We start from the raw sequence: 28,000 nt of genomic DNA on the forward strand, positions 1-28,000 counted from the left end.
GGCTGAGTTAGTCCTGAGCTGTGCAGAGACTGCACAAACTTTTGTTTGTGCAGCTCTCTGCACAAGCGATCGCACACCTGCACAGCGATTACCCCCTCCCCTGTAGGCGGCAGCTACCTGATCGCAGGGATGCAAAAAAACGCACCCTAGCGATCAGGTCTGAATCACCCCCTATGCCACGTGTAAGTTCACTGTGAAGATCAGTGGCAGAACTAGTGAGTGGTGGGCTCAGGTGCAACAATATGCTTTGGGCCCCCAACCCCGAATTATAGATTCTTTGCATGCGACTAAGGCACATGCCCAAAAAAGGGACATGGCCATGTGCAGGACACAGGGTATTAGTATTATTTATGTACAATGCAAAATAGTGTTCAATAAAATCAGAATAATACTAATACCCTGTGTGGAGTGTGTGCTGTGTATGCAGGCCGGGGATTTGGTCAGATAGCACAGCAGAAGTGTGAATGGGGTGGGCAGAGATTCCGAAGAGTCTTTCCTTAACTAGACCCACGCCAGAACTGCAGCACATTGAGGGCAGCTCCTCTTCCTGGGTTTTTGTGTTGGTGATGATCATGAGATTGAGATGTCAGGTCGCTGATGCTGGCAGCAAGAGCAGGACTGCCTGAGGAAGGCAGAGAAGAATACCTGGGAACTCTAAGATATGAGGGGTGGAGAGGGGAAGGGGTCTCACTTCCTCCTCCCCATGGGTGAAGCAAGCCTTTCTGCCACCTGGAGCCTCCTTACACCAGTAGATAGCAATCACCCTTTAGCAATATGCAGCCATATAATAGAGACAATATCAGTGCCCGCAATGTACACAGCATTAGTGACCTAAATATAGTACACATAGGATTACTGAACACAATATACTACAGACAGAATTGGCACCACCATATACTATAGACAGAATAAATAATATACTGTACTACAGACAGAATTGGCACCACCATATACTATAGACAGCATAAATAAACACCATATACTACAGACAGCATCAGTGACACCCCATATACTACAGACAGCATCAGTGACCCCCCCATATAGAGCATTATTGAGCACAGTATACTACAGATAGCATTAGCACTGCCATATACTACAGACAGCATTATTGAGCACAGTATACTACAGATAGCATTAGCACTGCCATATACTACAGACAGCATTATTGAGCACCATATACTGCAGACAGCATTAGCACCGCCATATACTACAGACAGCATTATTGAGCACCATTTACTACAGGCAGCATTATTGTGCACCATATACTACAGACAGCATTAGCACCGCCATATACTACAGACAGCATTATTGAGCACCATATACTACAGACAGCATTAGAACCGCCATATACTACAGACAGCATTAGCACCGCCATATACTACAGACAGCATTAGAACTGCCATATACTACAGACAGCATTAGTGAACATCAATACATCCTTCAGTCTCATAAAAAAAATCTGGAAAAGTATACAAATATAAAGCAGTGGAGCAGCACTCACAGCACTACTAAACACACAGAGACTCAAAGATAATCCAATGTTTTAATGATATTATGACAATAGTATATACATGACGGGCTGAGTATTGAAATGTTGGAAACACTTCTTAGTGCCACCTCCACCACTACTATATATGGTATATGGGTTTCCGACCCTAAGAATGCACCTTTTACCTACTTGAGAGAGTGCCTGGTTTTCAGCTTATTTATATACCATCTGAAAATTGGCACTCAGTGGTTCATGCAGCATCCATCAACAAAGCATATAACACGCCAGGTTAGCAGCGTTTCATACTTTAATCGCCCGTCGCCAGCAGTAGCGGATCTTGCCACGGGCAAGCAGGACTTTTGCCCGGGGCGCCACCTTCCGGAGGGCGCGGTACCGCAGCAAGATCCGCTGCTGCTGTGCCCCCCGCTGCCGCTGCCCGCTGTGAAGGGAAACTAGACGCGTAGCGTCTAGTTTCCCTTCGTGGAGAGGACCTTTTCTGTAATGATGTGCGGTGCGTGTTGACGTCATCGCGCACCGCACAGCAAAGGTCCTCTCCACGAAGGGTACTAGACGCATAGCGTCAAGTTTTCCTTCATGGAGAGGACCTTTGCTGTGCGGTGCGCGATGACGTCATCGCGCACCGCACATCGTTTCAGCGGCGCTACCACTGTACAGGGGGCGTAACTGACCACGCCCCCTGTATGAAACCACGCCCCCTATGGCCGCCCGGGGCGCTAAAAGACCCTGAGCCGGCCCTGGTCGCCAGGCAGTACACATAACGTTATGTGTACTGCCTGACGATGGGCGATTAAAGCCGAAAATATTGCTAACCTTGTATATTATTGGTTTTGGCAACACGGCAGATGTCTATCATATTCTTATAACTGCTACTCCTTGCCATCCACTCTTTTAAAGATCCAGTGCCGTCCAATTTAAATGCAATGTACAGCAAAGGTGCTGGGGCACTCTGGGGCACAAACCACTAGAAGCACATGTATAACTTTTAAGTTTCGGTTTTATTCATGCCTGACGATGGTTGTTTACATAAAACTGGAATGTAGAAGTTATACAAGTGCTACTTGTGGTTTGTACCCCAGAGTGCCCCCGCACCTTTGAGATATATATATATATATATATATAATGTTTGTATCGGATCGGCACTCTCCTTCCTTAGATAGATTTGCTCTGGTGCCCTCTGGAACATTTCATCCAATCATCAGCAATACATCAATCAGCGGCACTCAGAGACTAAGCAAGTTGGATAACGATAAAGGTGCTAGGTGCTTTTAATCCATCATGTCAGCTCGTAAACCAACGTTTCGGGGCGTGAACGTCCCTTTGTCAAGGTGAGCATAACAAAAAAAGCCTCTGAGTGCCGCTGATTGATGTATTGCTGATGATTGGATGAAATGTTCCAGAGGGCACCAGAGCAAATCTATCTAAGGAAGGAGAGTGCCGATCCGATGCAAACATAATTCATGGGACCCCAGCTATGCATATAGCCCATGGTCCACCTGGGATAAGGCACCCCAGCGTTTAATATATACTGCATGTATTATACATTGAACCAAGACAGAAGTACTCTTTGTGGAGGATTGGAGCTACAGGAGTCAAGCACAGCACGTCACAGCACTTTAGCACTGGCACTTTTCACTTGGCACTTAGTCCTAGCACTTTGTTTTGTGGACTATAAATTGTGTACACCATTATTCACAGTTTTAAAAGATATTTCAATTGTTGATCTAATATCCGCTAACACCTGAGAATGTCACAACCGGCAGGTTAGGGAGGTCCATCCGCATCTCAGACCAATTTGTACAGCTTTATCAATGCAGATGCTGATTGACTGTTATTTACTGAGGGCCTTTCAGAAGCTGATGAACAACTAAGTATGGATGACGTGTATCACCAACTAGTTAAAATGAAGAAAAGAGAACTAGGTTTCCTACTGCACGGCATTTCCCTGTCTAATTACTATGAGACAGGATGATACAGAGAGGCTTCCGCATTCGCAATGTTCTCACCATAGGTCGGTTTAATACTGAATTTTGCAGCCGTTGGACAGGGATCCTTAACAAATGCAGTATGGATCTGATGCTGCTAGTGGTGGAGGAAGCTGGCGGAGAACTTAAAATAACAAGGGACAAGATCCAAGCTTTTGAATTGGAACACCATCAGTTATTAACAGCAGAGAGCAATCAAGCCATGATGAAAAAGATTCAAGGATTATGCGACAATCACAAAAAGGAACTTATCAAGTTCAAAAGGGTTAAACAACACACGGTCCAAGAAGATTACGAAACCAACAGAGTTTACCGTTGGCTCTCTGGCGGCGAACCAGGCAATAACAAACCCTACAATTACCGATCGAAACACAGCTGGCGCAGACGCAGGGAGGAGCGACCAAGGGAAACTTTCACTTCAAACATCGACAGCGACTTTGCTTTAGCAGATATGGAGGGGCCTACAGAGTCTAACAAGACCCCTTTAGGGGTTATGCCTGCCGCGGCAGCAGGCTCAAAAACAAGAGGACGCCCACCCGAGGGGCCAGCAAAATACGAGGCTCCAGAAGCACTGTGTCCAAAAAGACACCGTAATTTACAACTTATCCGACCGTCAACTGAGCAACCTGGAAATTAAAGTAATCAATTATGGACTGTCGTTCGTGCCAACTAATAAGTTCGATGATCTAACATGGCAGACTGAGTTGAACAAATTTGCCCAGTAAACTTCGTTTACAAGAATTCTTTCAAGAACACACGCTCGCTGTCACTCATGAACCACACCAGGTTTTCATTAACTCTGTACGGAACTCCAAGTTTGATCCAATATCGTCCAACCCATCGATAAAAACCTTCACCCGACTGATGGATGAGTCAGTGATGAAATACACAGGAGCAAACGAGAATGTCCACCACAACCTGTCTCGTTCTGAATTTGAAGCCCTAAAAAAAATTGGCACTTACAAGGACATTATAGTCCTCCCCGCTGATAAGGAGGGCGGAATAGTCACAATGAATCTGTCTGACTACAGAAGAGAGGTATACCAACAATTGGCAGACTGCAACGTATATGAAGCTCTCACCACAGATCCTACGATACAATACAAGGCAGAAGTTGATGACATTTTAGACTCAGCATGCACAAGCAAACTAATTTCCAACAGATTATGTATGGCTCTTAAACAAGAGTTCCCAGTAGTGCCAATACTATTCATGGTGCCTAAACTTCATAAAAGTATGGACAATCCGCCCGGCAGGCCCATCATCTCTGCGCACAATGCACTTTACCAACCTATATCCATATTCCTGGACAGTATATTACAGCCGCTCATCAGCCAACAACCAAATTACATTAACGACACCACCAGCTTCCTCAACCATTTAAAAACAGTTAGAGACATTCCCACAGGTACCATCATTTGCACAATAGACATTTGTAGTCTCTACACGAGCATCCCGCATGATCAAGGCCTAACAGCTATGAAATTGTTTTTAGCTCAATCCAAGATGCAAAGCATTGACCATACCTTATTTCTTGAATTACTAAACCTTACGCTCACGCACAATTACTTTTTATTTGACGGTAAGTTTTACCGCCAAGTAAGCGGCTGTGCCATGGGAAGCAACGTATCTCCCTCTTTCGCCAATGTATTCATGCTGATGGAAGAAAAATTTATGTTTTTTAACAGTGTTGAATATACCAAGTATATCTTGCACTATTCCAGGTATATAGACAACGTTTTTGTCCTGTGGACCGGTGGTAAAGAAAAGTTTGAAACGTTCATTACCCAGATCAACCACAGGAATTCACCTATAAGGGTTACAGCACAATGCGATCCATCCAGGCTAAATTACTTAGACGTGAATGTGACCATCCATGACAACACAATAAATACGGAGGTATACCATAAGCCCACGTATAAGAATACTTTATTGCGGTACAACAGCCATCATCCAGTTGCCCTCAAAAGGGGCTTGTCTAAGTCACAATACATCAGGGCAGCCAGAATCGCGAGTGGCCCCGTCAAACTTAATGAAGCACTGGCAGATGTAACTAAATGCTTCAGAAATAGGGGCTATAAAATGGAAACCTTACGCGAGCATGAACAACAAGTAGCAGCCATGAATAGGGAAGATCTTCTGAAACAAAAAATTAAAAGTGATCAGCAGATAGTACCTTTCATCTCCAGACACAACACGTCCAGTCCGGTGGTCTCTAGAGCCCTTAAAGCGTTATGGCCTGTAGTGTCCACAGATAAGAATTAAAATTCTCTGCTCAAGAAACGACCCATGGTGTGTCATACCAAAGGTAAAAGCATTAAATATTTTATTGTCCACACGGACATTACCGGATTCGAACGGGTACCAGTCACCAATGTTATGACAAAACCTTCTGGCTGTTACAAATGTCTAGGATGCTAAACATGCAAATACATGACTCCGGGCTCCACATTCACGTCCAGTTCATCAGGTAGAAGTTACAACATATGTCATGTACTCACATGTACAACCCCATTTATTGTCTACTTGATCACCTGTCCCTGCAACTACCAATCTGTAGGCAAGACCATACGTAATGCTAGAGAACGCTTCACACTACACAGGTCTGCTGTGAAAGCTGCATTGATACAGAGAAAATCTGAACAGCCTGTCGCCAGACACTATGCAGAAAAACAACATTCACTCAAGGACTTACGATTTCAAATCATCGACCATATTCCCTGCTCTCTGAGAGGAGGAGACAGGGCAGGAACGCTGCTCAAACGAGAAGCCAGTTGGATATTTAAATTGGACACGGTGAGACCCAAAGGTCTCAATGACAGAATACAATGGAGTATATTCTGATCTCCCCTATTTCCTGATAAGTGACGATCCTCAGATGGACTTGAGACTGGGGTCATAAAATGTATTGGGATAATTTTAATTCAAGGGGTCATATATTAAATTCAGTAGTATGGTTAGTTCCAGTAGACCATCGACATAGGATGACAGTTAATTTAATTAACAATATACCCCTCGCTATAAAAACTCATATAAAGTCACATAGTCAGGGCCCTTATACAACTAATATTTGTATGTCACAGTTATAGCACAGCATTAATTGCACTGTTCTTGTATACCTTTAAATAAGTGTTTGTTTTTAACTTTAATCACTTTGTTTTAACAGCCCGGCCACACAACCTCTGTGATCGGGACACGTCGGAAGCCAACGTCTGCATGCAAGGTTGCCAGGACAACGACGTGATCCAACGACGCGCAGGGCAACCATGTGACCACGGCGCACATACGTCACACACACCGGGACGGAAGCGAACAGCTCCCCCGGTCACTGCTGCGCTTCCCGCCGGCGGGTCCTCAATCACCATAAAGGTAATGCACTGTATTCTATTTGACCACTTTTGTTATGCTCACCTTAACAAAGGGACGTTCGCACCCCGAAACGTTGGTTTACAAGCTGACATGATGGATTAAAAGCACCTAGCACCTTTATCGTTATCCAACTTGCTTAGTCTCTGAGTGCCGCTGATTGATGTATTGCTGATGATTTTATATATATATATATATATATATATACTGTATATATATATATATATTTAACACTTATAGAGAGAGATACCGATCTAAATGTTGTGTAAAATATATATATATATATATATATATATATATATATATAAAACACCCACGAAGGCAGCACTCGCAAGGCTTCCAATAAAGGAATAATGAGACGGACAGCGTCTATATTTCAACGTTTCAGTCTAATGGACTTTTTTCAAGAACAAAAAACAACATGTGCAATCTTACCTTAAATAGTGAATACCGTCCAGACCGCCATGCCCGCCTTCCGGTCACCTCGAGTCCCCGTCCGATGATGTCACCGCGCTGGCCGTTTTTGCTCGCCGCAGCCTTCAGTCCGGTCACCTGATCTCCTCACTCTTTGTGATCGCTTCTGGCGCTGGCTGCATGGAACGCAGCACGTGACCCACCATCCGGAAGGGTAGAGGAAACCGGGTGGTTACTATGGAGACCTGTAAATGGGAAATTAACAACACAGTTCTAAAAAACCTAATAAAACCAACAAACAAGAATATGGTGCAAATACATATAAATCATATGCCGACTCAGATTAAAAATACAGAAATGTAAATTCAAAAAATGAAGTGTTGTATTAGTGTCTACCAACCGAGCAGGGTCTGTGTAATTCCACATGACCTTTTTTTAATCACAGTGTAACATACTCCTTCACTTGGCAGTGCGCTGCTGATTTTTCCCACCCTTTTTTTCCTTTTCCTTATTTTCCACAGTACCATTACAGGGGAGCTTATTAAATTTTGCCCGCTGTATCTTACATTGCTCGGTTGGTAGACACTAATACAACACTTCGTTTTTTGAATTTACATTTCTGTATTTTTAATCTGAGTCGGCATATGACTTATATGTATTTGCACCATATTCTTGTTTGTTGGTTTTATTAGGTTTTTTAGAACTGTGTTGTTAATTTCCCATTTACAGGTCTCCATAGTAACCACCCGGTTTGCACCATATTCTTGTTTGTTGGTTTTATTAGGTTTTTTAGAACTGTGTTGTTAATTTCCCGCTTACAGGTCTCCATAGTAACCACCCGGTTTCCTCTACCCTTCCGGATGGTGGGTCACGTGCTGCGTTCCATGCAGCCAGCGCCGGAAGCGGTCACAAAGAGTGAGGAGATCAGGTGACCGGACTGAAGGCTGCGGCGAGCAAAAACGGCCAGCGCGGTGACATCATCGGACGGGGACTCGAGGTGACCGGAAGGCGGGCATGGCGGCCTGGACGGTATTCACTATTTAAGGTAAGATTGCACATGTTGTTTTTTGTTCTTGAAAAAAGTCCATTAGACTGAAACGTTGAACTATAGACGCTGTCAGTCTCATTATTCCTTTATTGGAAGCCTTGCGAGTGCTGCCTTCGTGGGTGTTATGTTGGAGTCTGCTTGACTTAAGGAGGGCACCGGAGCATTTCTGTGGGACAGTAACGTGAGTGCCGATCCATGATTGCATATATATATATATATATATATATATATATATATATTGTAGAACAAAGGTGGCACTCCCAGACTTATAAAGGTGAAGAAAACTTTATATCAACGATATAAAGTTTTCTTCACCTTTATAAGTCTGGGAGTGCCGCCTTTGTTCTACAATATTTATGGGAGATATTACCCCTTGGATGGCACACCAGCAGGGTATTAAGAGGTAACGCTGTCCTAAGAGTGCCGGATTTTGCACATATATATATATATATATATATATAGTATGTAGAATGAAGGCGGCACTCAGACAGGCTATGTTAGTGAAGAAAAGTCAGCTTTATTCGAATAAAGCTGACTTTTCTTCACTAACATAGCCTGTCTGAGTGCCGCCTTCATTCTACATACTCTATGGAGGATTTGTTCCCCTGGGAAGGCACCGCAGCATTATAATTAGTTCCAGACGAGTGCCGGGAGTTTTGCAAGTATATATATATATATATATATATATATATATATATATATCTTAGTTTCACAGCATATTAATGAAGTACATACTGTATTTCTGTATGCTAGCTCTAGCGGTAAGGCAGACTCTTTACCCGCCTGCGCCTTCCACACTGCACGGCACGCACAACACACAGAGGAGGTAGGAGAGGGAGGTGTGTCTCAGTAGTCACTCAGCGTTCCGGCACGGATCATCAGATATATGGCTTCAGTGGTGACACAGATGACTTGAAGGGTGATAATTACTCTCATCACCCTTCATTAAAGAGATAGCAATAGCGCTGTGGCTTCCTCTACTGCCTCCTACACCCCAGGCAATAATTGTCACAGCCCCGTGGCGCGTAATGAGTCAGTATGACTCATTATAATGCTGCTGGCTGTGGACCCATTAATAGCAGCGGGCCTCGTTGCAATGCACCGCTTGCACCGCTGCTAGTTCCGCCCCTGGTGGAGATGCAGCTCAAGGTGACAATCCTAATTCATATGAAGAAGATAGAGCCATGAGAACCATAAGCCTAAGTATGGAGCAATTTGTGTATTCCATAGTTCGTGGGAAAGTGTCAGCACATGGATTGCCCAGCAAGAATGGTTACTAATGTGCCAATGTTCCCATAACATATTAATATACTGGTCACACACTTGACAATGCATATAAGATGCAACACCGTCAAGTGTAACGATATCAGACACACATACTAAAACGATATTGTCACTCATATCGTCAGTGACGGCATGCGTGAGTGGGCATCATTAACGATATAGTGTGTATATTGCCCGACCCACTGTCTCGGACGATATATCTGTTGCATATCGTCAAGTATGTACCCAGTCTTAGGGGCCCTACTCATTTGACGATGCGCTGCCGAGGTGCCCGACGGCCGAAACGGGGGGGGCAGTGACGGGGGGAGTGAAGTTTCTTCACTCCCCCCGTCACGCGGCTGCATTGAAGTGCAGGCAAATATGGACGAGATCGTCCATATTGGCCTGCATGCACAGCTGACGGGGGACCAGTGATGAACGAGCGCGGGGCCGCGCATCGTTCATCGCTGGAGTCTCCACACTGAAAGATATGAACGAGTTCTCGTTCATTTATGAACGAGATTGTTCATATCTTTCAGAAAATCGGCCAGTATGTAGGGCCTATAAGTCTTCTGAAATTATTTTAATGTTCATTTTTTTCATTCCTTGATGTGTAATGACATTTCTTATTGTATATTCTGTGGTTCATGTAAACAACCATAACCTTAATGGATGCATAGCATGTATAAAAACAGCCTTTTTTTCTTCTCTTTTAAGTTTTTACCTTATTCAAATTCAAATCACACATCAGAACAGGTTGAATAATTTATGTTGGATCATTACTGGATTAAATGTGAATGAGAAAACACAGATTTATTTTACTTAACCTGCTATGTGACTTTATAGAGCAATTTGTTGTAAACTAATCAGGAATTATAAAGTGAAAATCTGCAATTATGAATTTTGGTTTACTTTCTTCATGGCTTCAGTGCTTCATGCAGTTTAAAGGATAGGGAATAATTTCTTAACACTTTCATCAATTACCTCCAACAGGCTGTATATTGCATAGTTCATTGTCTCAGAACATGCAGACATTCCATAAACTATTGCCTATTCAGGTTACTTAAGATTAGAACTGAGGAATTAATTTGTTGAAGAGGTCAAATAAACTAATTTATTAAAAATGATACCAAGAACTTTTGGGTTGAATTCCAGTGTCAGTTCCTTAGCCAAATTGCTGACACTTCCTATGTCCCAGACACCAAAATTAGATTATCATATTGACAGGGTCAGAATTATTTTGCATTCAGAAATGGGAACAATTGCTTGTGCTATGTAAAATAATAGATTATGTTGTATATCAGGCACAAATGTTCACGCATTTTGTTATTTTAGGCAGCAGACAGATAAGACATCTGCAATACAGTAAATTTTGTATATCCCATACAGAAGATCAGTGGTCTGAGATTCAGCTGGATACACAATTTAGGGTTGAGAGATACAGTATTCCTATTCAGTATTACAAAATGCTGTTTTATTTTGATTGAGCTTTTTACAGAATGTTCTGCTCCACACAAGTCACTCAGGTAAATTGCAATTTCCCCATATTATTATTATTATTATTATTATTATTATTATTAAAACAAATCATGTTTGATTCTTCTCTGATATCCATTTTATTATTTCACTTCAATGCAAGTGATCGCTTTTTATAAATTTTAAAATGATAAACTGAAATAATCTGTCACTTAGCTAGACCAATAGACTATATGAGACAAGAAGCAAATGTTCACAGTTTCTTTTGCTTTGACTAATGTTTAAGTTTCCCCGCTCACAACTTAGTCAGTTTCAGCACCAACACTTTCATTTTTCATTTTCAGGACCAGGCTGTCATCATTTATTATCAGTAACACATAGCTGGCTTGAGATAATAAAACAACTAAACAGCATATTTCATAGTCATGTGTCGTGGGGAGGAATTCCAGGATGTTACACAGGCAGTATCTGTAGTGAAACTGGAATTTTATATATAATCAATTTTTGAATTATGTTCTGGCCACCCAAGACTATTACTGCATCACTGCAATGCAATGGAAATAGGTAAGAAGACACAATTACACAAACTAAGTTTCTTAATTACTTAGTGAAATAATCCACATGCTACTTAATCTCTTTCATTTGAAATGTTCCCCTTGCAGTTGTTGGCAATAGTATTAATGTTATGGTGATCTCACTTATATGAACTTCTATTATTTAGTAACCTTTGACCCAGCAGAACTTGGTTAAAGGAGATCTCTTTGCTAATTGAATGTGAGGAAATCCAGATCCTTCCCCAATTTGTAAGGCACTGTAAGATTACAGAAAGCTATTTGGCCTCAGAAGTGTCTGAGTGTGTATGAAATGCAGCTTTTATTGTTACAATGACCACTAAAGAGTTTTCACCCTATTTCCGGACAGCTTCTATTCTCGTGTGATATCCTTCTGTCTGATAGGAAACAGCAAGCTGTCACCACATGCAAATCCTACAGTATCTGAGTAATTCCAGATGCTTCTAAAAACTACAGAATTCTATTATCCCAAAACTAGATTACATTACATTGCTCAGGTTGGATTTACAAATATGTTATCCCTAGACAGAAGACCTTTGTCCTAAATATATCTATAATATTGGGAAGTATGGATGGTGTAATAGTTAGCATTACTGCCTCACAGCACTAAGGTTATGGGTTCGATTCCCACCATGGCCCTAAATGTGTGGAGTTTGTATATTCTCCCCGTGGGTTTCCTCCGGGTACTCTGGTTTCCTCCCACAATCCAAAAATATACTGGTACTGTAGGTTGTAACAAAATTAACCCTAGTGTGAATGTGTCTGTGTGTACATGTAATAATAGATTGTAAGCTCCACTGGGGCAGGGACTGATGTGAATGGCCAAATATTCTCTTTAAAATGCTGCGGAATATGTGTGCGCTATATAAATAACTGGTATTAAAAAATAATAAATAAAATAATATTCAAGAGACGTTCAGATATTGCAAACAATATTTGCAAAACCAATACCTTGAATCTAATAACCCAGCACAGCATCCAATCAGGTTAAATCGTGCAGGTCATATACAAAAGGTCTATGGACAGGTGTACTTTATATAATCTTTCATATCAAAAGAGTAAACTAAACAAAAACAAAACAAAAAAAGATCTGAAAAGAGCTAGCCACAGTGGTTTATTTATTAAGTTCCATACAGGAGTAAAGTGCACCCTGTGCCGGCCACTTCCTAGGCCACACCCTGACAATGGTGTCACACATGGGGTAAAGTCACTGGCGCCAGTAAGAGCAGCACTACCCAGTGTATCCTCAGGATGCTCTGGAGAGGCTGCAAAGACTGGAGGATGCCTGCTTGGATCATCTAAAATAAAAAAAAGATATATACCTTCACACACTTAAGCTAAGTACACATTAAATGATACTTTGGATGATTTGTCATCGTCTAGTGTGTACGCACTTTTGCACACTCCTGTGAGTCATTCTTTGCATATTCAGACTGCTCTTACATGCAGGTAAATCTAAAAGTATCAGCAATGATTTCAGCACATGGGGGGTCATTCCGAGTTGTTCGCTCGGTAAAAATCTTCGCATCGCAGCAATTTTCCGCTTAATGCGCATGCGCAATGTCCGCACTGCGACTGCGCCAAGTAAATTTGCTATGCACTTAGAAATTTTACACACGGCATTTTCATCGTTCTGGCGATCGTAATGTGATTGACAGGAAATGGGTGTTACTGGGCGGAAACAGGCCGTTTCATGGGCGTGTTGGAAAAAACGCTACCGTTTCCGGAAAAAACGCAGGAGTGGCTTGAGAAAAGGGGGAGTGTCTGGGCGAACGCTGGGTGTGTTTGTGACGTCAAACCAGGAACGACAAGTAGTGAAATGATCGCAGATGCCGAGTAAGTCTGAAGCTACTCAGAAACTGCTACGAGGTGTGTAATTGCAATATTGCGAATACATCGTTCGCAATTTTAAGATGCTAAGATTCACTCCCAGTAGGCGGCGGCTTAGCATGAGCAAATCTGCTAAAATTCACTTGCGAGCGAACAACTCGGAAAGACCCCCATAATGCAATTTGTATGCACTACCAGATATATATATATATACATATATATAGTTATGTACAATATACAGTATTGTTCAGTAGTTTGGAAGATTGCAGAGTGTGTATGCACTATGGGCCTTACTCAGATTTGTTAACAAACCCAAAAATCACACTTATGTGCAAAACCATACTGCACTGCAGGTGGGACAGATGTGACATGTGCAGAGAGATTTAGATTTGGGTGGGTTATATTGTTTCTGTGCAGGGCAGTGCTGCAAGTATGGCAGTATGGGGCGGTACTGCGTATCTGTAAGAAACTGCCAGCCGGTACGAGAGGAGAGCGCAGAGTGGTCCCGTCCCTCAGTGCTGCTCAGTCAGACTTTGGTCTCTGGCCGCGGCGTGTATCCTCTCAACTGAGGCACTGGTTTGTTAGCCAATCAGAGCTCGCGGACCGGCAGTCGTGGATCCTGATGGGCTGTCGGTCCATGAGCTCTGATTAGCTAATGAACCGGCGCCTCATTTGAGAAGATACATGCCGCCGGCAGAGACCAGAGTCTGACTGAGCAGCACTGAGGGATGGGACCGCGCTGCGCTCTAATCTCCTTCCCTGACACAGCAGCAGCATGTGAGCAGTGGGGGGGCAACGGTATACTGACTGATATCTGGCAACGTGGACATATGTATAACTGGCATTGTGAGGCATATATGGCACTGTGGGGCATATGTATAACTGGCACTGTGGGACATATGTTTATCTGGCACTGTGGGGCATTTGTGTAACTGGCACTGTGGGGCATTTGTGTAACTGGCACTGTGGGGCTTATGTATATCTGGCACTGTGGAGCATATGTATGTCTGGCACTGGGGCATATGTATATCTGGCACTGTGGGGCATATGTATATTTCACTGTGGGGGCATATGTGTATCTGGAACTGTGGGGCATATGTGTATCTGGCACTGTGGGGCATATGTGTATCTGGCACTGTGGGGCATATGTATATCTGGCGATGTGGGCATATCTGGCACTGTGAGGCATATGTATAACTGGCACTGTGGGACATATCTGACACTATGGGGCATATGTTTATCTGGCACTGGGGCATATGTATATCTGGCACTGTGGGGCATATGTATATCTGGCACTGTAAGCCATATGTGGGGCATATGTGTATCTGGCACTGTGGGGCATATGTGTATCTGGCACTGGGGGCATATGTGTATCTGGCACTGTGGGGGCGGGTGTGGTCCATCAAATCGACAGTGTCTAGGTCGACAATGTTTAGGTCGACCACTATAGGTCGACAGTCACTAGGTCGACATGGATGGAAGGTCGACAGGGTTTCTAGGTCGACCGGTCTAAAGGTCGACATGAGGATTTTTTTTTTTGTGTCGTTTTCTTCGTAGAGTGACCGGGATCCCAAATTAGTGCACCGCGTCCCCTCGCATGGGCATAGTGCCTTCGCTTCGCTCGGCACACTTTACTGTTCCAATCGTAGTCCACGTGGTTCGTTAAGTATGAAAAAATTAAAAAAAAGAATAAAAAAAAAAAAAACTCATGTCGACCTTTAGACCTGTCGACCTAGCACATGTCGACCTATAAACCCTTTCGACCTTCCATCCATGTCGACCTAGTGACTGTCGACCTAGAGTGGTCGACCTAAACATTGTCGACCTAGACACTGTCGATCTTCAGACCGGATCCCTTGCGGGCATATGTGTATCTGACACTGTGGGGGCATATGTGTATCTGGCACTGTGGGGCATATGTATATCTGGCATTGTGGTCCATATGTATATCTGGCACTGTGGGGCATATCTATAACTAGCACTGTGGGGCATATCTGGCACTGTGGGGCATATGTATATCTGGCACTGGGGGCATATGTGTATCTGGCACTGTGGGCATATGTGTATCTGCCACTGTAGGGCATATGTGTATATGGCACTGTGGGCATATGTATATCTGGTAGAGATGAGCGCCTGAAATTTTTCGGGTTTTGTGTTTTGGTTTTGGGTTCGGTTCCGCGGCCGTGTTTTGGGTTCGACCGCGTTTTGGCAAAACCTCACCGAATTTTTTTTGTCGGATTCGGGTGTGTTTTGGATTCGGGTGTTTTTTTCAAAAAACCCTAAAAAACAGCTTAAATCATAGAATTTGGGGGTAATTTTGATCCCAAAGTATTATTAACCTCAAAAAACATAATTTACACTCATTTTCAGCCTATTCTGAACACATCACACCTCACAATATTATTTTTAGTCCTAAAATTTGCACCGAGGTCGCTGTGTGAGTAAGATAAGCGACCCTAGTGGCCGACACAAACACCGGGCCCATCTAGGAGTGGCACTGCAGTGTCACGCAGGATGTCCCTTCCAAAAAACCCTCCCCAAACAGCACATGACGCAAAGAAAAAAAGAGGCGCAATGAGGTAGCTGACTGTGTGAGAAAGATAAGCGACCCTAGTGGCCGACACAAACACCGGGCCCATCTAGGAGTGGCACTGCAGTGTCACGCAGGATGTCCCTTCCAAAAAACCCTCCCCAATCAGCACATGATGCAAAGAAAAAGAAAAGAAAAAAGAGGTGCAAGATGGAATTATCCTTGGGCCCTCCCACCCACCCTTATGTTGTATAAACAAAACAGGACATGCACACTTTAACCAACCCATCATTTCAGTGACAGGGTCTGCCACACGACTGTGACTGATATGACGGGTTGGTTTGGACCCCCCCCAAAAAAGAAGCAATTAATCTCTCCTTGCACAAACTGGCTCTACAGAGGCAAGATGTCCACCTCATCTTCACCCTCCGATATATCACCGTGTACATCCCCCTCCTCACAGATTATCAATTCGTCCCCACTGGAATCCACCATCTCAGCTCCCTGTGTACTTTGTGGAGGCAATTGCTGCTGGTCAATGTCTCCGCGGAGGAATTGATTATAATTCATTTTAATGAACATCATCTTCTCCACATTTTCTGGATGTAACCTCGTACGCCGATTGCTGACAAGGTGAGCGGCGGCACTAAACACTCTTTCGGAGTACACACTTGTGGGAGGGCAACTTAGGTAGAATAAAGCCAGTTTGTGCAAGGGCCTCCAAATTGCCTCTTTTTCCTGCCAGTATAAGTACGGACTGTGTGACGTGCCTACTTGGATGCGGTCACTCATATAATCCTCCACCATTCTATCAATGTTGAGAGAATCATATGCAGTGACAGTAGACGACATGTCCGTAATCGTTGTCAGGTCCTTCAGTCCGGACCAGATGTCAGCATCAGCAGTCGCTCCAGACTGCCCTGCATCACCGCCAGCGGGTGGGCTCGGAATTCTGAGCCTTTTCCTCGCACCCCCAGTTGCGGGAGAATGTGAAGGAGGAGATGTTGACAGGTCGCGTTCCGCTTGACTTGACAATTTTGTCACCAGCAGGTCTTTCAACCCCAGCAGACCTGTGTCTGCCGGAAAGAGAGATCCAAGGTAGGCTTTAAATCTAGGATCGAGCACGGTAGCCAAAATGTAGTGCTCTGATTTCAACAGATTGACCACCCGTGAATCCTTGTTAAGCGAATTAAGGGCTCCATCCACAAGTCCCACATGCCTAGCGGAATCGCTCCGTGTTAGCTCCTTCTTCAATGCCTCCAGCTTCTTCTGCAAAAGCCTGATGAGGGGAATGACCTGACTCAGGCTGGCAGTGTCTGAACTGACTTCACGTGTGGCAAGTTCAAAGGGCATCAGAACCTTGCACAACGTTGAAATCATTCTCCACTGCACTTGAGACAGGTGCATTCCATCTCCTATATCGTGCTCAATTGTATAGGCTTGAATGGCCTTTTGCTGCTCCTCCAACCTCTGAAGCATATAGAGGGTTGAATTCCACCTCGTTACCACTTCTTGCTTCAGATGATGGCAGGGCAGGTTCAGTAGTTTTTGGTGGTGCTCCAGTCTTCTGTACGTGGTGCCTGTACGCCGAAAGTGTCCCGCAATTTTTCTGGCCACCGACAGCATCTCTTGCACGCCCCTGTCGTTTTTTAAAAAATTCTGCACCACCAAATTCAAGGTATGTGCAAAACATGGGACGTGCTGGAATTTGCCCATATTTAATGCACACACAATATTGCTGGCGTTGTCCGATGCCACAAATCCACAGGAGAGTCCAATTGGGGTAAGCCATTCCGCGATGATCTTCCTCAGTTGCCGTAAGAGGTTTTCAGCTGTGTGCGTATTCTGGAAAGCGGTGATACAAAGCGTAGCCTGCCTAGGAAAGAGTTGGCGTTTGCGAGATGCTGCTACTGGTGCCGCCGCTGCTGTTCTTGCGGCGGGAGTCCATACATCTACCCAGTGGGCTGTCACAGTCATATAGTCCTGACCCTGCCCTGCTCCACTTGTCCACATGTCCGTGGTTAAGTGGACATTGGGTACAACTGCATTTTTTAGGACACTGGTGAGTCTTTTTCTGACGTCCGTGTACATTCTCGGTATCGCCTGCCTAGAGAAGTGGAACCTAGATGGTATTTGGTAACGGGGGCACACTGCCTCAATAAATTGTCTAGTTCCCTGTGAACTAACGGCGGATACCGGACGCACGTCTAACACCAACATAGTTGTCAAGGACTCAGTTATCCGCTTTGCAGTAGGATGACTGCTGTGATATTTCATCTTCCTCGCAAAGGACTGTTGAACAGTCAATTGCTTACTGGAAGTAGTACAAGTGGGCTTACGACTTCCCCTCTGGGATGACCATCGACTCCCAGCGGCAACAACAGCAGCGCCAGCAGCAGTAGGCGTTACACGCAAGGATGCATCGGAGGAATCCCAGGCAGGAGAGGACTCGTCAGACTTGCCAGTGACATGGCCTGCAGGACTATTGGCATTCCTGGGGAAGGAGGAAATTGACACTGAGGGAGTTGGTGGGGTGGTTTGCGTGAGCTTGGTTACAAGAGGAAGGGATTTACTGGTCAGTGGACTGCTTCCGCTGTCACCCAAAGTTTTTGAACTTGTCACTGACTTATTATGAATGCGCTGCAGGTGACGTATAAGGGAGGATGTTCCGAGGTGGTTAACGTCCTTACCCCTACTTATTACAGCTTGACAAAGGGAACACACGGCTTGACACCTGTTGTCCGCATTTCTGGTGAAATACCTCCACACCGAAGAGCTGATTTTTTTGGTATTTTCACCTGGCATGTCAACGGCCATATTCCTCCCACGGACAACAGGTGTCTCCCCGGGTGCCTGACTTAAACAAACCACCTCACCATCAGAATCCTCCTGGTCAATTTCCTCCCCAGCGCCAGCAACACCCATATCCTCCTCATCCTGGTGTACTTCAACACTGACATCTTCAATCTGACTATCAGGAACTGGACTGCGGGTGCTCCTTCCAGCACTTGCAGGGGGCATGCAAATAGTGGAAGGCGCATGCTCTTCACGTCCAGTGTTGGGAAGGTCAGGCATCGCAAACGACACAATTGGACTCTCCTTGTGGATTTGGGATTTCAAAGAACGCACAGTTCTTTGCGGTGCTTTTGCCAGCTTGAGTCTTTTCAGTTTTCTAGCGAGAGGCTGAGTGCTTCCATCCTCATGTGAAGCTGAACCACTAGCCATGAACATAGGCCAGGGCCTCAGCCGTTCCTTGCCACTCCGTGTGGTAAATGGCATATTGGCAAGTTTACGCTTCTCCTCCGACAATTTTATTTTAGGTTTTGGAGTCCTTTTTTTTCTGATATTTGGTGTTTTGGATTTGACATGCTCTGTACTATGACATTGGGCATCGGCCTTGGCAGACGACGTTGCTGGCATTTCATCGTCTCGGCCATGACTAGTGGCAGCAGCTTCAGCACGAGGTGGAAGTGGATCTTGATCTTTCCCTAATTTTGGAACCTCAACTTTTTTGTTCTCCATATTTTATAGGCAGAACTAAAAGGCACCTCAGGTAAACAATGGAGATGGATGGATTGGATACTAGTATACAATTATGGACGGACTGCCACGGTTAGGTGGTATAAAAAAACCACGGTTAGGTGGTATATATTATAATAATAATACAATTATGGATGGACGGACTGCCTGCCGACTGCCGACACAGAGGTAGCCACAGCCGTGAACTACCGCACTGTACACTGGTTGATAAAGAGATAGTAGTATACTCGTAACAACTAGTATGACACTATGACGACGGTATAAAGAAAGAAAAAAAAATACCACAGTTAGGTGGTATATATTATAATAATAATACAATTATGGACGGACTGCCTGCCGACTGCCGACACAGAGGTAGCCACAGCCGTGAACTACCGCACTGTACACTGGTTGATAAAGAGATAGTAGTATACTCGTAACAACTAGTATGACACTATGACGACGGTATAAAGAATGAAAAAAAAACCACGGTTAGGTGGTATATATTATAATAATAATACAATTATGGATGGACGGACTGCCTGCCGAGTGCCGACACAGAGGTAGCCACAGCCGTGAACTACCGCACTGTACACTGGTTGATAAAGAGATAGTAGTATACTCGTAACAACTAGTATGACACTATGACGACGGTATAAAGAATGAAAAAAAAAACCACGGTTAGGTGGTATATATTATAATAATAATACAATTATGGATGGACGGACTGCCTGCCGACTGCCGACACAGAGGTAGCCACAGCCGTGAACTACCGCACTGTACACTGGTTGATAAAGAGATAGTAGTATACTCGTAACAACTAGTATGACACTATGACGACGGTATAAAGAAAGAAAAAAAAATACCACAGTTAGGTGGTATATATTATAATAATAATACAATTATGGATGGACGGACTGCCTGCCGACTGCCGACACAGAGGTAGCCACAGCCGTGAACTACCGCACTGTACACTGGTTGATAAAGAGATAGTAGTATACTCGTAACAACTAGTATGACACTATGACGACGGTATAAAGAAAGAAAAAAAAATACCACAGTTAGGTGGTATATATTATAATAATAATACAATTATGGATGGACGGACTGCCTGCCGAGTGCCGACACAGAGGTAGCCACAGCCGTGAACTACCGCACTGTACACTGGTTGATAAAGAGATAGTAGTATACTCGTAACAACTAGTATGACACTATGACGACGGTATAAAGAATGAAAAAAAAACCACGGTTAGGTGGTATATATTATAATAATAATACAATTATGGATGGACGGACTGCCTGCCGACTGCCGACACAGAGGTAGCCACAGCCGTGAACTACCGCACTGTACACTGGTTGATAAAGAGATAGTAGTATACTCGTAACAACTAGTATGACACTATGACGACGGTATAAAGAATGAAAAAAAAACCACGGTTAGGTGGTATATATTATAATAATAATACAATTATGGATGGACGGACTGCCTGCCGACTGCCGACACAGAGGTAGCCACAGCCGTGAACTACCGCACTGTACACTGGTTGATAAAGAGATAGTAGTATACTCGTAACAACTAGTATGACACTATGACGGTATAAAGAATGAAAAAAAAACCACGGTTAGGTGGTATATATTATAATAATAATACAATTATGGATGGACGGACTGCCTGCCGACTGCCGACACAGAGGTAGCCACAGCCGTGAACTACCGCACTGTACACTGGTTGATAAAGAGATAGTAGTATACTCGTAACAACTAGTATGACACTATGACGACGGTATAAAGAAAGAAAAAAAAATACCACGGTTAGGTGGTATATATTGTAATACAATTATGGATGGACGGACTGCCTGCCGAGTTCCGACTGCCGACACAGAGGTAGCCACAGCCGTGAACTACCGCACTGTACTGTGTCTGCTGCTAATATAGACTGGTTGATAAAGAGATAGTATACAATACATACAACAATATACTACTATACTGGTGGTCAGGCACTGGTCACCACTAGTCACACTGGCAGTGGCACTCCTGCAGCAAAAGTGTGCACTGTTTAATTTTAAATTAATATAATATTATGTACTCCTGGGGGCTCCTGCTATAACAACCTGCAGTGCTCCCCAGTCTCCCCCACAATTATTATAAGCTTTGCCTTTTATACATTGATGTGCAGCACACTGGGCTGAGCTGAGTGCACACAGACTGAGTCACACTGTGTGACTGGCTGCTGCTGTGTATCGTTTTTTTTCAGGCAGAGAACGGATATAGCAGAGAACGGATATATTATATTAAAATAAATAAAAGTTAACTAACAACAACTGCACTGGTCACTGTGGTAAACTCTGTCTGACTCTGCACAATCTCTCTCTCTCTTCTAATCTAATTTCTAATGGAGAGGACGCCAGCCACGTCCTCTCCCTATCAATCTCAATGCACGTGTGAAAATGGCGGCGACGCGCGGCTCCTTATATAGAATCCGAGTCTCGCGAGAATCCGACAGCGTCATGATGACGTTCGGGCGCGCTCGGGTTAACCGAGCAAGGCGGGAGGATCCGAGTCTGCTCGGACCCGTAAAAAAAACATGAAGTTCGTGCGGGTTCGGTTTCAGAGAAACCGAACCCGCTCATCTCTAATATCTGGCACTGTGGGGCATATGTGTATCTGGCACTGTGGGCCCTCATTTGTCAGTCCCGGGCCCCATAATTTCTGATGGCAGCCCTGCAAATCGAATCTCTCTGCACATGTTACACCTGCTCCACCTGCAGTGCAGCATGGTTTTGCCCATTAGTGAGCTTTTCTGGTTTGCTAACAAACCTGAATAAGGACCTATATCGTTTATTCGGGATTCAAGGGAATTCAGGATGACCATTGTGTCATTTGCACATTGTCTAGTGCACAGATTCTAATGACCCCAAACAGTTCAAGTTTTCCAGGTCTTCTCACAGAATCCCAAGTGAAATAATTAGATCCACCTGTGGATGTTTTAAAATGTGTCAGTGAGTTATGATTACACCTTTACCCCTACCGGGTGACCTGCAAAACATGAACTGTCTGGGATCCTGAGGACCGAGTTTAAGAACCACTGGTCTAATGTGTACCCAACTTAGCACTCCTGGCCAGGCACTGTGTATTTTGAAGTTAAGCAATATGGTGGCTTCTAGTGCTCTATAGTCCCAGTGATGAACTCCTGAGTTCAGGCATTAGTGTATGCACCTCCCGGCTGCTGGTGCTCTCCTATAAGGCAGCCCTCTCCAGAGTGTACCTACCCCAGGTGTGTCGATAGAAATCAGGGACCAAACAAATAAACCAGCTGGTGTAGCTTGTAACCAAGTCCGTAATGTGTTTCCCCTCCTCATGTAGCGATCAGCGGCTTCATTAGAAGATTGTTCTGATGAAGCTGTTGATCATTACATGAGGATATGTAGCCATTTACAAAAGTCCATGCACCAGTGGTGCCTACATTTATGGGGACATTTAACAAAGCTTGGAAAGAGATAACACGGTGAGAGATAAAGTACCAACCAATCAGCTTCTGTCATTTTACAGTTTGCGTTTGTAAAATGACAGAAGCTGATGGGTTGGTACTTTATCTCTCTCCAAGGTTTGATAAATTTCCCCCTATGTTCCCTACTGCATACACATACTCCTTTTAGAATACACACTGACCCGGGTTACTCTCAGAGGGCGGTATTCTTCAAGCATCACATCCCGCCACTGGTTGTATGCATTTAGTAATGCCATATGCTTGATCAATTGCATGTAAAATGGTAAAGGACAGCTCTCCTGATAATAGGTGTCCTTTACGTTATAATAACTTCAGGGTTTATGAACTAGGAGTCCCTCTGTGCATGCATGAGTCACAGGGAACACTGGGAGGGATCCGATAGCAGAGATCCCTCTCACGGAACATTGCAATGAGAAAAACCTAGGCATCTATTAGGCACTGCCATTTATACATGACATTGCTTATTCCGTCCAAGATCTGGAAAGCTAAACAGTGCATATGGCAAATGCGGTCAAACCTCCGAAAACACCATTTTCAGAGGTTTGATTATATTTTTGCCATTGATGCATCCTGCCCACAATATGATGAATGCAGTTGAACTAAGATTATATTTACTGCATCAATCAGACAGATCATGTCGGCGCAACCAACTCAGCAAGGGCATGCATTGCATAGAGGCACCGCACTAAAGAGGCGCTCTCCCTACTCTGCTACACTGATGTTGCTGCCAGCTGCACCTGTCAAACTGTATGTCAGGCAGCAGCACCGGCAGCGTGAAGCACAGCTCCCCATGTAAGGTCCCTCTGGATCCCTCCGCTCCCTCTCCCCATCCTCTCCGCTGCAACTGTGGCAGCAACGCTGGCAGTTTTAAGTGGTGGAACTTCAATTTCCAATCCATCCCACAGATCTCCCATGTAAGTACCGCACTCTCCCCTCTCTCCCCTCCCCTCCTGTGGACATAAGTGTAAAGGGCCCCACGACTGTACTGTGGGTATTATGTTGGACACTACTACTGTGGACATTAAGCGTAAGGAGCACTACTACTGTGACATTATGTGTAGCACTACTGCTGTGGAAGTTATTTGTAAGGGACACTACTACTGTAGGCGTTATATGTAAGGGGCACTACTACTGTGGGCATTATGTGTAAGGGGCACTATTACTGTGGGCATTATGTGGGGCACTACTACTGTGGGCGTTAAGTGTAAGAGGTACTGCTACTGTGGGTATTGTGTATAAAGGGTACTACTGTGTGATGTCATGTGAATAAGGGGCACTACTGTGTGTCATAACGTGAATAAGGGACACTACTATGTGGTGCAATATGAATCAGGGGCACTACATGCAGTGTAATGTGAATAAGTTTGTGCCACTGTGTGGCATAATTTGAATTGGAGGTACGACTGTGTAGCCCCACCCCTTCCTTGTGAGACCACACCCCTTCAGTACGTAGTATCGCTTTAGTATATATGGTAGGGTCAACACAAATTTTTTCATTTGCAGGGGGTGACCAACACCCTAGCACCAGCTCTGCATGGACTCTTCTTGTTTCATGCTGTTATCCTTTTGATAATATTACAGTATAGACAACATGTTAAATGTATGAATCAATGTTTCCTATTGTTAACTTTGTCAAAACTGCACTCATAATGTGGTGAATCCAACAAAGGACAATGTTCCGGTGGCAGAAATCCAAACATCAGTGAGTATGTGGGACGACAAGCTATGCAATTCCCTGCTAAGGGAGATGGTGATGACATTCACCAGATGGAGCTACAAATAGGTCCAATGCCTTTCTTGTAAAATATTTTATTTGTAGCTGCTGCAATATTATAAATAATAGTGAATATTTACAGCTGTCTATTATTGAATCATGTAGCTAAAATAACAAATGCTTTCCTCTTAGAGACAAGTAACTTTTGAAAATCTAAAGTTTTCTTAGCTTCTGAGCCTCCAACTAAGTGATAAAGTGGAAGGTGATAACGCACCAGCCAATCAGCTCCTAACTTGCATGTTACAGGCTGGGTTTGAAAAATGACAGTTAGGAGCTGACTGGCTGGTGCGTTATCACCTTCCACTTTATCACTTCACCAGGCTTAATAACTCTGCCCCAATATTTCAGAAAACAGAGCTACTGTACATACAAGTATTCAGATTTCTTTGCTCCCACCTTTCGTAGGCAACATTGCCTACTGAATGTTGGTATACACAGGGGCGCCGACAGCTTTTCTGGGCCACGGTAATGAAGGAGCATGGCCAACGAGGAGGGGGTGTGGCCAAATAGCTGCATTAAAATTATGAAAAAATTAACTGCACATGAGGAGGGGGCGCTGGTGTCAGAACCGGTTGGCGGCAGCTAGTGAGGGGCGGACTGCGGTGGTGGGGGGCCGGGCACGTTTGCTTCCTTTCATCACGGGAGAGAGGACTGGCCGCCGCTGTGCTGGGCTGGGAGAAAGGCTGCTGCAGCGGTAGCCAGTCCTCTCTCCCCACCTGACGTTATGTGCGGCTGTCAGAAACGGGAAAGGTGGTGGGCAACGGGACCCTCCAATGGGCCCGGGTGAAGAGTACCCACTCCCCCCCCCCCCTCGGCACCACTGTGTATATAGCAATGCCGGGGAAGTATTATAGTATTATTTTGTTAAAACTTAAACAATCCATAAAGAATTTGATGTCCTAGTTTATACTTGATAGTATGAATTTGAATTATAAATAAGTATAATATATGAAATATATCTCCTATATATTAGCCCAAGTCTGTGACTCTGTACTGGCCGTAACGCTGGGCGGAGTCACAGATGTGGGCTAAGCTACTGACGTCACACAGCCTTCTCCCCCCGGACCCGCGCCGAAGATGTGAGGGCGGGAGGCGACGCTCTGTCTGAAGCCGAGCGCCTGTCACTCCCGCTCCCCGCCTCCCTCCTGCCGTCTGCCCAGTGAGGAGAGAGGCAACCTTCCGTCCGGACCTCCAGGTACAGCGGGTCCCCGGCTGCCTGGGGGGGGGGGGGGAAGGAAAGATGTGCCTGGCGCCCTGGGGTGGAGATGTGCCTGCAGAGGGGGATGGTCCGCCTGGCGGGGGGGGCATGTGCCTCGCGGGGGAGATGTGCCTGGCGTGGGGGACACACATGTGCCTGGCTGGGGGGACACACATGTGCCTGGCTGGGGGGGGGGGGGGGGAGATGTGCCTGGAGGGGGGGGGATATACTGTACACGTGCCTGGCTGGGGGGACACACATGTGCCTGGCTGGGGGGGGGGAGATGTGCCTGGAGGGGGGGGGGGATATACTGTACATGTGCCTGGCTGGGGGGACACACATGTGCCTGGCTGGGGGGGGGAGATGTGCCTGGAGGGGGGGGGGATATACTGTACATGTGCCTGGCTGGGGGGGGGACATGTGCCTGGCTGGGGGGGGGGGACATGTTCCTGGCTGGGGGGAGACATGTGCCTGGCTGTGGGGGCGGGGGAAATGTGAGGCAGAGTGCCTCACGCGGGAGCAGGGACACCCCACAGTTACCCTGACACTGCGCCTGGGTGGCCTGCGGACTTGCTGCTGCTAATGGACAACCACCCCCAGCGCCTCCTTACCCCCTACCCCACCTGTGGCACCCCCACACTCGCCCATCCACCACCTTCCACCATCCGCTGCACCACCACCCCACCCCCACATTCCGCGCCTCCAGACCCCCCAGCCTCTACAGACACCCTCCCCCATCCACCGTCAACCCCCGCAGCCGCACATCCCCCACACGCAACGCCTCCTCACCCCATACCGCTCCTGCAGCACACCCGCAGCCACCCATCCACCACCCGCACTGCCCTCGGACCCTTCCACCATCCGCCGCACCTGCCACTCCCCCACACGCAGCGCCTCCAGACCCTCTACACCACCCACGCACCACACTCCGCTGCCCCTCCCTCATCCACAGAACATCCCATCCGCACACCCCCATCCGCAGGATACCCACAACATCTACAGACATCCTCCCCCATCCGCAGTCATTCCCCGCAACCAACCCCACCCGCACCACCTCCTGACCTCCTACCCCACTGCACCCACCCCTCAACCACCCGCAGCGCCTCCAGACCCCCTCCCCCATCTGCCACACTCCCGCACCTGCTCCTCCCCCACATGCATCGCTTCTGGACCCCCTACCCCACCCTTAGCGCACTCACCCCTTCTCCACCCGCACCACCTTCTGACAGCCTGCCCCACTGCACCCGCCCCTCCACCACCCGCAGCACCTCCCAACCCCCTCCCCCATGTGCTGCACCTGCCCCTCCACCACACACGGCGCACTCGACCCTTCCCCACCTGCAGCGCCTCCGGAACCCCCATCCGCCAGATCCCCGTACCTGCCCCTCCCCTACCCGCCGCACCTACCCGCTGCTCCTCCCGACCCCATCTGCCAAACCCCCCTACGCCACGCGCGTCACTTCCGGACCCCCTACCCCACCCGCGGCGCACTCGCCCCTTCACCACCTGCAGCGCCTCCGGAACCCCCTCACCCATCCCCCAGATCCCCGTACCTGCTCCTGCCCCTACCCTACCCGCAGCACCCCCCGCTCTCCCCCACCCATACCGCCTCCGGATTCCACTCCCCCGCGCCTCACGACCCCATCCGCGTTCTCCCCCACACCCGCTGCATTCTGTACAGTGTGCCCTGCAGGCGCTGTTCACACCATCGCAAGGGACTACGCCCCCTTCACCATCCAACGCCCTTTCATTGTGCAATATTTAACCACTCAAAAAACTAGGAATGCAGGTAATACTTCATATAATACATATATTGAACTGCATACAGGGGTTAAGGGGGCGTAGCCCCTTACGACGGTGTGAAGAGCGCCCGCAGGGCGCGATGAATCACCTAGTATATATATATATAAACTTTGTTTTTTCTATGGATCATTGTAAAAAAAAGTGTACATAAAATTACAGAGTGGGGCTCATTCTGAGATAGATGTACACACATTTGGCTAGCGTAAA

The 28,000-nt window shown here is 45.8% G+C and overlaps 1 long non-coding RNA gene across 4 annotated transcripts in view; it reads right to left on the reverse strand.

The window, feature by feature from the left end:
* LOC134935447 (uncharacterized) overlaps positions 1-28,000 on the reverse strand; it is a 257,143-nt gene that overhangs the window by 115,252 nt on the left and 113,891 nt on the right. The gene's annotated exons all lie outside the window — the stretch shown is intronic.

Source organism: Pseudophryne corroboree, chromosome 6 (assembly GCF_028390025.1).
Source record: "Pseudophryne corroboree isolate aPseCor3 chromosome 6, aPseCor3.hap2, whole genome shotgun sequence".
NCBI lineage: Eukaryota > Metazoa > Chordata > Amphibia > Anura > Myobatrachidae > Pseudophryne > Pseudophryne corroboree.